Source organism: Zalophus californianus, chromosome 12 (assembly GCF_009762305.2).
Source record: "Zalophus californianus isolate mZalCal1 chromosome 12, mZalCal1.pri.v2, whole genome shotgun sequence".
Lineage (NCBI taxonomy): Eukaryota > Metazoa > Chordata > Mammalia > Carnivora > Otariidae > Zalophus > Zalophus californianus.
The window spans coordinates 47201237-47218325 of NC_045606.1; positions in this window are offsets into that span (position 1 = coordinate 47201237).

The following is a 17089-nucleotide window of genomic DNA, read 5'->3' on the forward strand; positions in this document are numbered from 1 at the left end:
TCTTTTATATAAATCATGCCCTTTTCCCTTTGTTGAATGAAAACAATCTATTGATTATTATATCTTATATACAAGTGAAAGAATTTCCAAAAAATTAACTATATGTTTTTGAATTATTCTTTGGAAGTGTTTATAATAACAAAATCTAATCTCCAGATGCAAAACTTGGGTTTACTTTTTATTTTTTTAATTTTTTATTATGTTAATCACCATACACTACATCATTAGTTTTTGATGTAGTGTTCCATGATTCATTGTTTGTGCATAACACCCAGTGCTCCACGCAGAACGTGCCCTCTTTTGGGTTTACTTTTTAAAAGAAGATATCCTTGTACTTGTTCAAAGTACTAAGTACAAAAGGCATCTATGTACATGTTCCTCTTTTGTCAACAGCATCAAAAACTACTTTGAAAGGATAACATGAGCACAGAGCTCTGATAGTCATGGTGATGCATCACATCTCCTAGTTTGCTTTCTTATAAGAGTTTTAAGTCCAGTGGGATACAGACACTGAACTAAATCTATATCTAATTTAACTGTAGTCCAATTTCTGCTAGCATTGAGGAGAAACCCTCTCTGTCCCTATTCCTCTCCCTGCCAACTTTGTACATGTTGTTGGGTAGAAAGAGTAGATGAACATGAAGATGAGGATACGCTACACACTTCTTAGACTGCTTCTGTAAGAAAGAAGACCAGAAATTAATAGAACTATTTCTTCATGAGATAGTGAGGTTCTCACTGATGGATCAATGGATTGAAGGCACACGAGTCACCATTTTGAGGATATTCAGCCTCAACTGGAGGGTAATATTAACCAATTCTGTGGTGTGATGGCAAAAGTTAACAACTAGTCCTGAAAGTTTTCCTGATGTAGAGCTATTATATGCCTAGGATCATGAATTGTTTTTTTTTTTTTTTTTCCCCCACAAACTTTCAATGTGTTTGAGATTCTATGTTGAACTTTCAGGAGAACTTTCACGGATATAGAAGACTTGAATTAAAAAAAAAGCACTGTAGTATATTAGCCAGCAGAATATATTGCTAACCTAAAAATCTGGATCATTTTTAAGTGAGTAGAGAGTCTAAGTGTCAGTAGAGACTGGGAGTATGTGCAGAACAAATAATAAGAAATAAGGGAGAAAGAAAAGAGGGACTTGGGTGGAAGAACGTGAAGGAGACAGACAATTTGGGAATAATGAACAAAAGTGGATGACTGGGTGAAATGAAATAGAAAAACATGGAAGAGAAGAACTTCATACTCAAAACATTATTATTAAATTTGCCTTTAGTACCAGCATATTTGGAAGAACTGAGTAATGCTACAATAACTAAGTGGGACAATATTCATTCTGTGCATTAAAGTAGAGAAAAGCTTGTAAAAAGATAATTGCAATAATTCTAAAAACCATGTGTTCAGGAAATTGATCCTCTTTGGACAACTAAACTCTTTTTTTCTTAAACATTTAAATTGAAGTAGCCATATGACCAACTACTTAAAATAAGAAAGTAGTCATAAGTGATATTTGAATAATTGCAATTTCTTGAAAGATTAACTGTTAAATTACAAAATATTTCCTTATTTTTTATTTTCATAGCTCACTAGGAGTTATTTTTCCTTTACTTTTCTCTCACAATGGCTTCAGAATTTTTTAAATGGTTTAAAAATATTTTACTTAATAAATGTGACATATAACATTGTGTAAGTTTAAGGTGTACAGCGTGTTACTTTGATATATTTATACATTTTAATATGATTGCCAGTGTAATGGTATTTATCACTGTTTTGAGGTCGAGGTTAAATTCCCCATTGTCAAACAACTCTCAGGAAACAAAGAAAAAAGAGATGGAATTTCAAGATACTTTTGAAGGTCTTTCTAATCCTGTTTTTTTTTCATGCATTTATGCTTTTTTTTAGTTTCTATTACAAGTCTTTTTAATGGTTAGTATATTCCCCCAGCAATGAATTTTGAAATGAATCATTCAGCAGTATGTTTGGAAATATCCCATTTACTGTCCATTTTCATTTCAATGATTGCACATTCCTAAATAATGTTGGAATATAAGTATCATTGAGAGACTTAAGTTATATGTGTATGGCATTCAGAATAACATCTTTATAAAAAAAAATCTACTAAGTACCAGAGAGTTATTTTCTACATAACAGGGAAGGAGTCTATCTCTTTAATATTTTTACCTATGACTGACATAGCCAAGGAAACATAACAACAAACATAATGCATAATGCAAAAGAAATACAATCTTCCAGGCTATTATGTGGTATTCAACAACACACACTGACAAGAAATAGACTCTCCAGAGTTGAAAGTTAAAAAAAATTTACATGTCCACATATTTCAGTATTCTTTGCTAATTTAATAGATTGCCTTGCATGTGTTGTTGAGGGAACTAAGGGAAGTCTTAGAGGGAAACCTACAGTGATCAGAATAAATGAGATGAGAATGTCAAATAGGTGGCCCAAACACAAAATGTGAGAGGGGTATTAGGAAAAATAGAGAAGAAAAGAAAATTAAAAAGGAGATTGAGTTTGATGATTCAAGGATAGTTTAAAGATATACAATGAGATTACACTGGAGTATTTTAGAACTGATAGGTAAAATCAATAGATAGATAAATATAGGCAGAAAACACAATAGACCTCAATTTCCCTTCGCAAATTTTGCTTTAAGAGGATCAAGACCAAATAATGTGAATTTTTTAATCTCCTTCTCCTTCCTTTCTTTATATAATCCCTGGCCAATCTGTATATCAAGTTTTCTATATCTTAAATTTTCTCATCAGTTTCTGACAGTAATAACTAAAGCACCAAGTTTTCTCTTTCTTTAAAACAATGTAACCAATGAATGATAAAACTCATTTCGTCTATCTACTCAAAAGACTATTCAATCATTTTTCTTTCTGTGTATGACTGAATTTAAAATTTAACTATTAGGGGCACCTGGGTAGCTCAGTTGGTTAAGCGTTCAATTCTTGGTTTTGGCTCAGGTCATGATCACAGGGTCTTGGGATAGAGCCCCTGTGTGGGGCTCTGAACTCAGCGCAGAGCCTGCTTGTCCCTCTGCTCCTCCCTGCATGCTCTCTCTCTCTTTCTCTGTCTCTCTCTCTCTCAAAGAAATAAATTAAAAAATCTTAAAAAAATTTTAAAAATTTAATTATTAAATTCTAAACCATATACAAGTACATTACACAAAATTCAACAAGCTAAGAAAAAAATCGACAAAAAAGTGCAAAAATATAAGTGCATTATAAGACAGTTTAAAAATAGAAGAAATTTTCAAAATTCATTCAAAATTCTATTTATAGTTAGCAACTTAGTAAATTTATTCTGCCTTTTAAAAAAGATCATTGATTGATTTCAAATTAATTTAAAAGTTTTCTTTTCTTTTTTAATTACATTAGCCTTTATTGACCACTAGTTGTTCAAAGGACAGAACTCACTTTTTGGTGTTTACCGCAAGCAGTTTTAGATATAGAGCAGTAAGGGCGGGGCGCCTGGGTGACTCAATTGGTTAAGTGTCTGGCTCTTGGTTCCTGCTCAGGTTGTGATCTCCTGTGTCCTCAGATGAAGCCCCTGGCGATCCTCTGCACTCAGCAGGGAGTCAGCTTGAGGATTCTCTCCCTCTGCCCCTCTCCCAACATGTGTGTGCACTCTCTCTCTCAAATAAATCTTAAAAATAAAAATAAAAAAGAAATAGAGCATTAGGTCTAATCTAAAATGGATTGGAAAAACAAACTAACTAAAAAACAATTTACAGGAGGGAAGAGAGCAAAGCATTTAGTAGAAGGAATCACAAGGTAATCCTATTGTGAGAAGGATGGAAGTAGAGAAAGGGCCAGAGAGAACGAAGGGGTTAGTGTGTACCTTCTACTCACTGCATGGTAAAACCTATCATCTACCAAGATGAAAATGGAGTTATTTTTAGGTTTATCATAATTTCTCTCTTAAAATATGTCTTCTTGGAATATCTGTATGTGTATTCCTGTTATCCCAGCCAATATTCTGGAGATTTTAAAGATACTTCCAAGAGTAACTGTAAAAAAATAGTATCAACAAATCATCAAATATCAAGACACCGTTCTCTGGCTATACAAAAGAACTCTGTATATGAAAAGAAATTTGCATATGTGTAGGCTTTTAAGTTCCTGAAAATATCACAAATTTTAAAGAACTCTTTAGCTTTGAAGAAATTGTATTGTAAATAGTCCCTGGTGACTGGGTTTATTTATTTATTTTTGGCACGCATACAGATACAAAACTTGGGCATCATGTCAGTCTGTTAAGAGACAGCTATGGCTGATAAAATTAAGTGTTACTGATACTTTAGGACCTAGGCAAGCTCTACTTTCTTGAAAAGATGTTTTCCACTATTTTGGCTGTCTTTAAAACTCTGTTGTTCTAATATACTGAATAATATACTATGTATATGTTTTAAAATAAATTTTTGAAAATGAGATATAATTTACACAAAGTGGAAAGTACAGTAGATTATAAAGTTAGGTGACATTTAACAAATGCACACACGAGCTTTAGGTAGCCCATACCCCTCTCAAGATATGGAAAAATTTTATCACCCAGAACAATTCCTCATTTTTCTTCCCAGAAATTTCTACCCATCCTCCCCCTACTCCCTACAACCCTACCATCCCAAAACAACTGTATTTTTGTCAGTTCTAAAACTTTATATAGATGGAATAATACCATTTGCATATACTGGATCTAGTACCTATTCTTATCCAGTATGGCCTCATCTTAACTAACTACATCCGCATAGAACCTATTTCCCAATAAGGTGACATTGTGAAGTTGCAGATGAACATGAATTTTGGAAGGACACTACTGAAACCAGTACACACCCTCCAGGCTTGATGGTTCAGAAGTGTCTCCAGGCAGGAACCATCGTGACTTTGGAGCATACTATATTTATTTCCCCTCTATCCAAAATATTCCTGCTCTGTTGTCCAATATTCAAAAGTTCCTTTTTTTCTTTCCATATATTTTATCTACATTAAAAGAAAAGATAGATTGATTGATTTGAGAGAGAGAGAGAGAGAGAGGGAGGGAGCACAGTGGGGAGGGGCGGAGGGAGACAGAGAGAAGCAGACTCCTGCTAAGCTCAGGCCCTGACATGGGGCTTGAAGTGGGGCTCGATCTCATGACCCTGAGATCACAATTCCAGCCATAACCAAGAGTTGGTTGCTTAACCGACTGGGTTACCCAGGCACACCTTATCTACATTTTTAATTGTTTAGTGAGTCTCATGACTAGTTACTAGTGAGTCTGATACTAGTTACTACATCATAGCCAGAAGTGGAAATTCCTCTAAATATATAAAGTTTTAAAAGTTTCCAGTAGAGAGTGCAGGGGTGGCTCAGTTGGTTAATGTCTGACTCTTGACTTTGGGCAGGTCATGATCTCAGGTCATGAGATCCAGCCCCATGTCAAGCCCCACCTTGGGCCCTGCACTCAGCTGGGAGTCTGCTTGAGATTCTCTCTTTCCCTCTGCCCCTCCCCTCCATGCTCTGTCTCTCAAATAAATATATCTTTTAAAAAAAGTTTCAAGTAGAAATTCCAATTAATTTTGATATTTAAGTAGACTTTTTTTTTTTAAGTTCTAGCTGTGAAACCAACCTAAACTCAAAAAAACACCAAATTTTGATTTTCCTTCTCAGCCATTTAGCGTACTTTATAAAAAAACAAACAAACAAACAAAAAACACAAAGCAAAACAAAAAATATCTATTGGCATTGGGTCCTCTGTGAAGCATATCCAGAGACAGTTAGGAGTGCAATAGGTTTAACTGGAGAGTAGTACCAATGAAAGGTAATAGGTAGAAGCAGGAATGGAAAGGGGAAGCCTTCAGACCATAACACAGAATCGACAAATTCCCAAAGCCCAATATGGAGGATAGTTTCACCCTTAAAGAAGTCGTGCTTTGGATGGAAATGACTGGGCCTTGGTACCAGAGTGCTTCTCAGTCAGTGACTGGGGCCACCAGAAGAGTGTGATCTCAGCTCAAAAGTGGAGGCTAACCTAAAGGAGTTAGCAGCTGAGGCTGCCAGCTCACCACAGTCCTTGCAGCCAGCCGAGTCCTTTCTAGAAGAAGGTCAAGCAGTGCACCTCCACATCTGTCACTGTCCACTCCTTGTACTATGTGAGCCTACTTGTCCATACACATTTGGAGATCCCTTCTCCAGAATTTGAGTGGGCCTGCCTTAGTGTGGGGCCACTTAAAGAATGATGTTAATGTGGACAAAGTATAGTCGCTCTCATAGTTTTTCCCACAACTGGTATTTGTGTCCTCTTTTTTTCACTTTCAAGTCTAAACTCCCTTTAACTCTCAGCTCTCCTCTGGCTCTCATTGGGTGCTTACATGGAAGTAGAAGAAACCTTTGTTCCTAGAGTCCTGAGTCACTGGTAACACACTCTCCTCAGTGGCTGCCTTTGGTTATTCCATGTGAATATAAACTGATTTTCTTACCTGATTGGGATAGGACATAACTGATTCACAAAATTAGAGGTGACATACCACATACCTGAGGGCTCTAGCAATGATACCACATTAGCCTGGTAGGTGCAACTTTATTACGTGAAGGAACTTTGGTAGTCTATTCATACTTCAGGATCCACTCAGTTTCTGCAGGAGCCAAGTTTGCAAATACAATGGACACATGATAGAGACCATCACTGCAGTGCTTATATCTCTGCTATTATCTTCCTAGAAATAATGGCTGTAGGGGTAATTCACAGACTTCTACTTGTCTTTCCCTACTATGACATTCCATAGGCTAAAGACACAATACAGTGGTAGTTACTCCAACTGTCATACACATATACAGCAATTATACATTCCAAAGTTGTGGAAATGGCCACTAATTGGGTTTATGGATCCAGTGCACCCCATCATATGCCCAACTTAGTTCAGGATCTATTTATTACCTAACTTCTCTATGCCCCCACTATTTTAACAGCTTGCAGCTAGACAGAGTCCTTGCTTAAAGGGGGAATCTTAGTGGTGCATTTCAATGTCTCCCATAAGTAGCTAAATAACCAACTAACTGAACAAATGAATTAAAAAAAACAAATAAATTAAATACTCTAACAGCAACAAGAATTTCACTAGTAAATCAGCATGTCCTGGGTAAGTTCATGATGTGTTGAAAATCAAAAGTCAATTCAGGTTTATCTTCCAGGTCGTGCTATAAAAACTTTGGGCAATGATGAGTAGCACATCTTCTAATGTTAATTTAAGAATCCTGGGTTGTATTGTGAATCAGAAGCCATTTTTAGAGTGATCCATTAAGGACAAACACATCATTGATTTTGTTGAATATGCATTATCCATATGTAATTCAGTATCACAAATGCTTTTTCCAATGCTGCAGTTTATTGAAAGTACCACCTTTTGTACAAATGCTATTGTCTTTGATGGGAAACATTTATTGTGTTATGTATATAAACCAGACTCCAGCTTTTCACCGAGCCATAGGACAAGGCAATTGTGGAGATTAGTAGAGAAGATAATAAACTTGTCTATAGAGAATGCACTAGGAACACGTAAAAACAGTTTTAAAGTAGAGTTGACAGTGAGTGGGCTGTTGAGAGTTTTCTGAAATAATATACTTGTGGTAGGTGGAAAGAACGTGAGGACTATTATTAAGACTGTACAAAATGCACTTTCAGAGAGTAAACCGAGAAATACAGAGAGTGTCACAGACTGGGAGCTTACCATTTAGAAAAAAACAAAAACAAAAAAATCAACAATTAGATATTAGAGGATATGAACTGGATATTTAGAGAAGCAAGAATGAGTTCCAGATTGAATTATATTTGCTAAGGGAGATCAACTAGAAAGTAATAAAGATCATGGAAGTAAAGCACAGACAAGCACATTTTCTATATCTTTTTCCCTTTCTTATCCCAGGTAGATAGATCTGAGGGAAGGGCAATGGGAAGACCAAGACATAATGTCCCTAGTTAGACAAAGAGCTCTTTCTAGGATCAGCCATGGAGGAATAAGCATGTTTCTGTTTGTTTATCTGTACGTATACTTTAGAGTGATATAAGAGAAGGCAAGATAATTTGAATAAAAATTTGGAGGTAGGCACTTCACAGAATGCAGATTTTTTTTCAATTTGATATTACAAACACTTGAAATCTCTTTTTAACCCCCATGTTGTAATTTTATGTTTTGAAAACAATCTTCCAATTATAGATTGGCTTTCCCAGATTTTGTCCACAGAGAAACAATGTATACAGGAACTTAGTCCCTGTATAGCTGGCTTTGTAGATTTTTTTTTCTTTTTTTTTTTTTAATTTTTTATTGTTATGTTAATCACCATATATTACATCATTAGTTTTTGGTGCAGTGTTCCATGATTCTGGCTTTGTAGATTTTAATGTAGGCCTGTGAATCAGTGCTTTTGTAATAGACACTGGTGTCGCGAAGTTAACAATTCTACCTGTGATAGACGCAGCACCATTTGGCATATACTCTATGTCAGTTTTCTTTAGCGAAGTGGCTAAGGCTAGCCTGTGAAATGAGCTGATTTCTCAAAGATAAGGGCCAATTTGTGCAGGCCCGTCTGATGGGCATCCCATCCCAGGCCCCTTATTCATTGTGAGATATCTGAAATTTTCACATAACTATGAATATAAATGATTGTTAAAATCTTGTAGAACATAAACTCAATGACTAAAGGCAATTTCGCTTCATTCACCAATATATCTTAAGTGCCTTAGAACAATGCTTAGCATAAGCATTGTTGCCATGTACAGTTTAAGTTTTAGATAAATATATTCCTATAGATAATTTGGGATTATGGATTTATATTCTTTGTACCCTCGAATAATTCCTAGGGATCCTGAAGCAAAGAGCAAAACATCACTCTCTCTCTATTTCATTATTTATTATAAGCAACCTAGACTGGCAGGCTTTTTTAAAAAAGATTTATTTATTGTTTGTTTATTTAGAGAGAGCATGCAAGCAGGGGGAGGGGCAGAAGGAGAAGGAGAGACGGTTTTAGGCACTCTTCCCTGAGCGCAGAGCCCGAGGTGGGGCTGGATCTCACACCCCGGGGATCATAACCCTAAGATCACGCCCTGAGCCAAAACCAAGTCAGTCCTTTAACTGACTACATCACCCAGGCGCCCCAGATTGGCAGCTTTTACAATAACGCAGTTAATATTCCAATGTATCTAAAATTATCTAGTTTACTATAAGCTGTTTATTTTCTTCATTTGTATTTTCATCCATTTTAGATTTTTCTGAGGATGATATTTTCATATTTGATATCCTTTTTTCTCTACGGAGTAATTTCTCTAGGTGCTGAGAGATGTCACAGATGAAATTATAATTTTCAATATAAATGGAAAAGTTGATGCAATCAGTTCTCATCTTACAAGTGAGTGTAGAAAAAGGTTTGGCTCTTACGAAAGCTAGAAAAGCTGGTTTACACTTTTCTGTTTTTCTTGCGGGTATAAAATGTTCTTGAATTCCAACATGCAATATGATTTCAGGTATTCCACTGTAACTTGAAATTAAGTTAAAGATGTTTACACTAGTCACACTGTAAATGTATTCTTTGAGTTTGTTAAGCGTGATGTTTTTCTAAAATATTTAAAAAAGATTGAACCACCTGTCAAAGTGAAGTACTCTCAAGGAAGTGAGAAAAGGATAGAGTCAAAAAGTGGTGGAGGGTGTTAAAACATGAAAATAGTGCTGGACTGTCATGGTGATTGCTTCTGATTGCGCAAAATGGTTTTCTCCCACGCACCTTCTTCTGGCAATGGACCCTGAGCCTGGGAACAGAGTGAGCACGGTACCCAAGCAAACTCCACAATAATGCCCAGGCACATAACCCAGTAGGGCCAATCGGTATCCTCTGAACATTTGAATGAGTGTAAGGGGAGGAAATTTCTGCTCCAGATGTTAACCTGCGTAAAGTAAACAGGAGCAGGCTTTTCCCCAAGCCACAAGGTAGATGTTTGTTCATGGAAGGAGGCAACACAAAAAGGAAAACTGAACTGAGAAATAGAGGAGGAGATCAAGGGACGAGCAGGTCATAGTAAAACTAGTTTACAGAGGCTCATTCATGTGGTGTAGGGTGTCACCAAGGACTTGCATCACTTGATTAGACTAATTGGACTGTCATAACAAAATATCACAGACTGGGTGGCTTAACCAACAGAAATGTATTTCTCACAATCCCAGGAGCTGGGAAGCCCAAGACCAAGGTGCTGGCAGGTACGCTTCTGATAAGAGCTCTCTTTCTGGCTCGCAGAGAGAGCTACCTTCTTGTTCATGTACTCTCCTGGTCTTCCTCTTCCTCTTCTTATATTACCACCAATCCTATCAGATTAGGATCCCATTTATCACCTCATTTAACCTTAACTACCTCTTAAAAGCCCCATCTCCAAATACAATCACACTGAAGATTAGGGCTTCAACATACACATTTTGGGAGGACACATGTCACTTCATAGCAATCAGAAAGTAAAATTCACTTCTTTACTATTGGTTGATCTCTCCCACATTAGTGCCTTTATGCTGTTCCACTTTGCCCAGTTAACTATTACTCATTCACAGCTAAGCTAATCATCATTTCTTTGTGAAAACTTTCTCTGACCTCTATCATTAGCTGAAATCTTATTATAGTCTTATTATATGCTCTCATACTGCCACATGCTTTTCTTTCAAAGCACTTTCATACCTGTCAGATTATTTGTGCAAGTATTTGCTCCAGGTCTATTTTCCTATTTGGACTCTAATATCCCTGGGGACAAAGACCGTGTCTAATGTTGCTCACCAGTTTATCTGCACTACCACAGCACACCATAGGTAGAAGTTTCTTGAATGAATAAAAGGATAAAATATAAAAACAAAATTCATCTGGACCAATTATTTTCCAGGCAGAGGTAATAGCATACGCAAAAAGTCTGAATATGTCAGAATCTTATCTCCACAAAGGAGCTATATAAAAGAAAAGTGTGGGGCCCCTGGGTGCTGCAGTTGGCTGAGCTTCCACCTCTTGGTTTTGGCTCAGGTCAGTATCTCAAGGTTGTGAGAGAGAGCCCCGTGTCGGGCTTCACAGTCAGTGTGGAGTCTGCTTGGATTCTCTCACCCTCTCCCTCTGCACCGTCCCCCCCCCCCCACAAACACTGTGAGTGCATGCTTTCTCTCAAATAAATAAATAAATCTTTAAAAAAGAGGACAATGAGTGGAACAGGGAGAGTGAAGAGGGTGGAAAGCTTTGAAGAGAGTTGATTCTGCAGGTTGTTGTCTTTGACGTCATGGACTTTTGTCTTTTTTTGCTAAGAGAAATGAGCAAATATTGAATAATTTTAAGTGGGAAAATGACATGATTTATTTTGCACATTACCAGAATCTGTCTGGCTCCTACATGGAAGATGGACAAGAGCAATGTGGATACAGGTAGAAGAGATGGGAGGCCTTGCTAAGAATTGAGCAAGGAGATAATGAGCTGAATGGGGGTGGTGATAGTTGAGACAAGGAGCTAAGAATATTAAAAGATGTTTGAATTTGGACATACAAATTACATTTAACCTGTAGTAAGAAAGTACAATATTTTTATTATAACTGGATAATGCTCCCTTTTTGCAAACAATATGTCAATTTTCCATTTATGTCAAAACTACACAATACATGCTGTTATGGTTAAGATTATTTAGAGCCAAGTAAATAGAAATGAGGAGTAGTACTAAATGAATGGAAAGTCAATGATTTGGTATTAAAATCCTTCAGGCACTGAATTTTATGGAGGCTCTGCAACCAACTAAGAAAGAAACCAATTCATAAAAATACATAAGTGCACTTCATAATGTTCAGGCTATGCTCACTTGTATTTGGCTGTATTAATAATAAATACCAGAGATTAAATCTATAGGTACACAATCATATAATCTTTCTGTAAAGTATGAGATATTTAATTCCATTAAACATGAAAAGAATTTCAATGTGAGGTTTATAAAAACTCAATAATCACAAAACATTAGTAAAGTTTCTGAAGGACATAGGCTGTTTTGTTCTTTGTTTTGTTCTTCCACTGACTTTGAGTCAATAGCTGAGAGTCGCAATTTCCTTATTATTCTAAAATTAGTTTGAAGCTAAAGCACTGATGGAAAACACCTGCATAGTAATGAAATGTCCAGGTCAAAATGGATGATTAAACACTCAGGTTTTTCTCACCTTTTGAAAAACCTATTGAAATGCCAAAAATAAATACTAATAAAAGAAGACCTGTGCTAGTGACCTCAAAAGATTGCAGAGACCTAGCAAACAAGAGGACTGAGGAGTTAATGAATGGAATTGACTATTGAACTAAAGGGGTCCAGTATAACTGTGAAACTTAAGGTAACTGAGGACGTGGTCATTCTAAGACATTAAAAAACAGGAAATACCTTCAAAGGTGAGTTTTCATAACAGAATCTGGGAGTCATCATCAGAAGGGGCCTGAAGACAGACCTTAAGGGTCTGCCAAAGAGTGACAAAACAACTATTCTTATTTTCTTTCTCTAAGAGCTGCTGGCTCTAGGGTTTGTCATGGCTTCAAGAGGGGGAAATAGCTCTCCAAATGAAATATGGAGGTTCTGATGTGGGAAATTATAAAAAAGAGCACTGTGGTTATTGAAGTGAGGGACTGCCATAAGAGAAAGAGACCCCAAAACAACAACAAAAAAAGAAACTATAAATGAAAATTCACCTGGTCTTGGTCCTAACAGTCTCACTTTGCATTTCCATTTTAGAAACATTTTGTTAATTTCCACAAAGATAACCTGCTAGGATTTTGATATGGATTGTGTTAAATATATGAGGAATTAGGAGAGAAATCACACCTTTATGTTATGTCTTTCAACTAGGAGTACAGTATTCCCTGCCACCTTATTTTGGCTTTCTCTGATTGATCTCTGCAATATTTTGTAGATTTCTACTGTAAAGTTCTTGCACATATTTTTCATATTTATTCCAAAATATTGCCTATTTTGATATTAAGTATTATCATTTAAAAATATTTTATGTTACTTGTTATTTGGCACTGTAATAGGATTTTATATATTGATTATATGTCTAGCAATCTTGGTAAATTTTGGATTTTCCACATACACATATTTTCTACATATTATAATGACAGTTTTTCCCCCCCTTTTATTTCCTATTTGTACATATATTATTTTATTATCTGGATTTGTTAAGTGAATTAGGACCTCTAGAAATGATTGACAGAAAGGGCGAGTATGAGCATTTTTTGACTCGTTAGATCTAGAGGGAAATGTTTTTGAAATTTCACTAGTATGTATGATATAGATCGTAGAAATTTGTGGGTATGCTGTATCGGACTAAGAAAGTTATTTTTTTCCTTGTTTGCTTAAGAAGATTTTTTAAAAAATTATGTTTCACTGATAAATTTTATCAAGCGCTTGTTCTACATTTATTAGTAGAACTATATGAAATTTTCTCTTTTTCATCCTACTAAAATGTAAGGTACTTTAATTAACTTTCAACTGTTATACATGGCTTTATTCCTAAAATAAATCCAACTTGGTTTTGATGTGTCATGGCTTATATATATTGTTGGATTGGTTTATTTGGATTTTAGTATTTATGTTCATGAGAAATATTAGCTGACAAATTTCCTTTCTTTTAAAGTCTTTGTTAGGTTTCAGTATCAATATTATCCTGGCCATATAAAATAAGTTGGGAAATATTCTGTTCTTTTCTATCTTGTGTCGACTTGATAGAAATTATTTCTTGAATTCACCAACAATGTCTTTCAGTCTGCTGTTTTCTTTGTATCGTGTCTTAAAAAAAATAAAATTAAATAGCTTGGGGCGCCTGGCTGGCACAGTCAGATAAGTGTTGACTCTTGGTTTTGGCTCAGGTCATAATCTCAGGGTCCTGAGATTAAGCCCTGAGTTGGACTCCAAGAGTGCAGAGTCTGCTTGAGATTCTCTCTCCCTCTCTCTCTGCCTCTACCACTTAGGCTCTTTCTCTTTCTAAAATAAATAAATAAATCTTTAAAAAAGTAGCTTTATGGAAACAAAACTCACACTCCACAATTCAGACATTTAAAGTGTACAATTCAACATTTTTAGTATATTCACAGAATGGTACAATCATCACTTCCATCAATTTTAGAACATATTTATCACCCTGAACAGAAACCACATACCCATTAGTAGTCACTCCCCATTTATTCCCAACCATCCAGACCTAAACAACCACTAATCTACTTTCCAACTGTATAGGTATGTCTCTTCTAGACTTTACATATATATGAAATCATAAAATATATGGTCTTTAATGACTGGCTTCTTATGCTTAGTGTAATGTTTGTAAGGCTCATGAATGTTGTAGCATGCACCAGTACTTCACTTCTTTTGTTTGACAAATAATATTTATTGTATGGATATATCACATTTTATTTAACCATTATTGAGTTGTCTCCGATTTTTACTAACATGAATAATTCTGCTATTAACATTTGTGTGTAAGTTTTTGTTTGGACATATGTTTCCAATTCTCTTGAGTATATACCTACAAGGACTTGCTGAGTCATATGATAACTCTATGCTTAACCTTTTGAGTAACTGCCAAAATGTTTTCCAAAGCAGCTGCACCATTTTGCATCCTCACCAACAATGTATGAGGCTTTCATCTTCTCCACATGCTCTACAACACTTGTTATTATATGTTGTTTTGATTATAGTCATTTTAGAGTGTGATATGATATCTAAGTATGGATTTGATTTGCCATTGCCTAATGAATAACGGTGGAGAACATCTTTTCATGTGCTTATTGGCCAGTTTTTGGAGTAATGTCTATTCAAATCCGTTGTTCCTTTTTAAATTTGGTTATTTGTCTTCCTTGTTGAGTGTAAGAGTTTTTAATATATTCTGGATACAAATCCCCTATCAAATATATGATTTGCTCATGTTATGATAAAAGGATCCAGGCTCTAAGAAGAGGCAACATAACCAAATGTTACTATACCTCACAACAGTTTCAAAATACATTCAGCAAAAACAGACAGAATCCATACATGTTGTAATGCCTAAAAATAAAGGCCGATATTATGTGCTGTCTTGATAAGTGGTGAATTCAAAAGGGCCTTGAAAGGCCTAACTGTAAGTTCCCCTCCTGCCTCTGTTCCCATGGAGAAGGTCCCCTATCCAAACGGACCAACTACAGTTCCTGCTTATTTTTGAATAGCTTGTTTTCGTTTTCTGCCTGGCCATGGAATTATTCAACAAGCCAATTACATCATCCATCAGAACAAGGAGTCATCCTACCTTCTGGATGCTACAAAGGTTGCCTCTCCTAACCCATACTTATTCCCTCCATGCCTGAGTATAAACTGTCTGTGGTCCCGCATGGCATGTGGTGTTCTCCTCCCACAGGCTGTGAGTATATGTGACTAAATAAACTGCTGTTGATCCCATCTGTCCAGGATCAGGTGTCCTGTACTTGGCCACCCCCTTACCCGGGATAGAACCCCTTCCTCACCAATGGGGTGAACAGGAGGCAAACAGAAGAGTTGGCCTAACAAATAGCATGGCCTAACCAAAACCTAGGACCCCTCATCAGCTTTAATTAGCTGCTCTTGACTAGCTGACCATTCTGAGATATAGTGCAGGCCACCTGGGACACTGGTTAGAGGGTCTGCACTTTTACTTGCATACACTTTATCTTTCTCAAGTGTCATCATTTCTTCCATTGCTAAAACACTCTCATCTCTAAGATGAGAACTGTTGTTAATTGACTATATCCCAGTATGATGTGCTGTCAGGTCCAGACTGTTTGGCAGGTCATCTCCAAAGCTCCCACCATAAGGGTAGCCATGACATAGTGCCTTTAACCAGTCAGTGCTTGAGTCCTGCTTACCAAGCATCAGGCAATAGCTCTCTGGTCACTGTAGCTAGCCTGGTGACTATCACTGGCAGCCTAGGGCAGCTATAAGGACATTTATTGGTCAATGTGCCTACCTGGGGAGATGGGGCACGGAAGGCTCTCTGTGGAGTCTGTGAAAATAAAGAAGACCACCAGCCTAGGGAGAATTAAGCATGGCACCAGTTTACCTGACAAGAATCATGTTGTTCAGGCAACCCTAGTGACCTTGCCCATCTTCTGTGCTGCTTCTCTTGATGCTGTCATGACCACTGTTAAAAAATAGAGCCAATAGACCTAAAAAACAGATGGGAATTTGATATCTGATAAAGGTGACATTTTAAATAATTAGAAAGCCGGGGTTATCTCATAAGCCCCCTAAGAAAACTGCCTAGGGATTTGGGGGGAAAAATGATGTGAAACCTCTAATCCTTCCTTATGAAAAGTGAGCAGGATCAAATATTTACTGTAAAAATATGTAGCCATAAAATTCACAAATATTTACTGTAAAAATCTGTAGCCATAAAATTCACAATATAATTTAAATTATATTGAAGAAATTGTTTCCAAGTCAAAAACAAAACCCAGAAGCCATTTAAGCAAATTTTAACTATATAAAATTTAGGAGTGTTTTAACAGTAAATGATACAATATACAAAATACAAATTTTCTGTAACAAAAATTATAAAGAAAAAATAAAAAAGAAATGATTCTCAAATGTTAACTTCCCAAAATTAATCTATAGAATTTGGCCTATATAAAAATATTACTAATTGAGCATTGTATTTGATTTGTTTTGTTTTCTTGTAGTGTTTCAAGACCAATCAACATTTATTGAGGTAAATGTTAGGTTACTTTTACAGATTTGCTGTCACCTCATAGCATGTAGAAATGTTCTTTAATCTTTCAACTATCCAACTAGTCAGGTCCAACTTCAATGACAGTTTAAGTAATAGTACACTAATTAAATAAATTAAAATGCAATAATTATATGACCTAATTCTGGACGTGTCAATAAAATAAAATTACATGCTCTTGAAAATAATGGTAAAACTATCTGTATTCTGGAAACAATATCTTGGAGTTTATAACTGTATAAAACTTCAAAAACGTAAGTGCAGTATCGATTAAGTAACAAATTAAACTGAAAGGCATCCACCAGAATTAA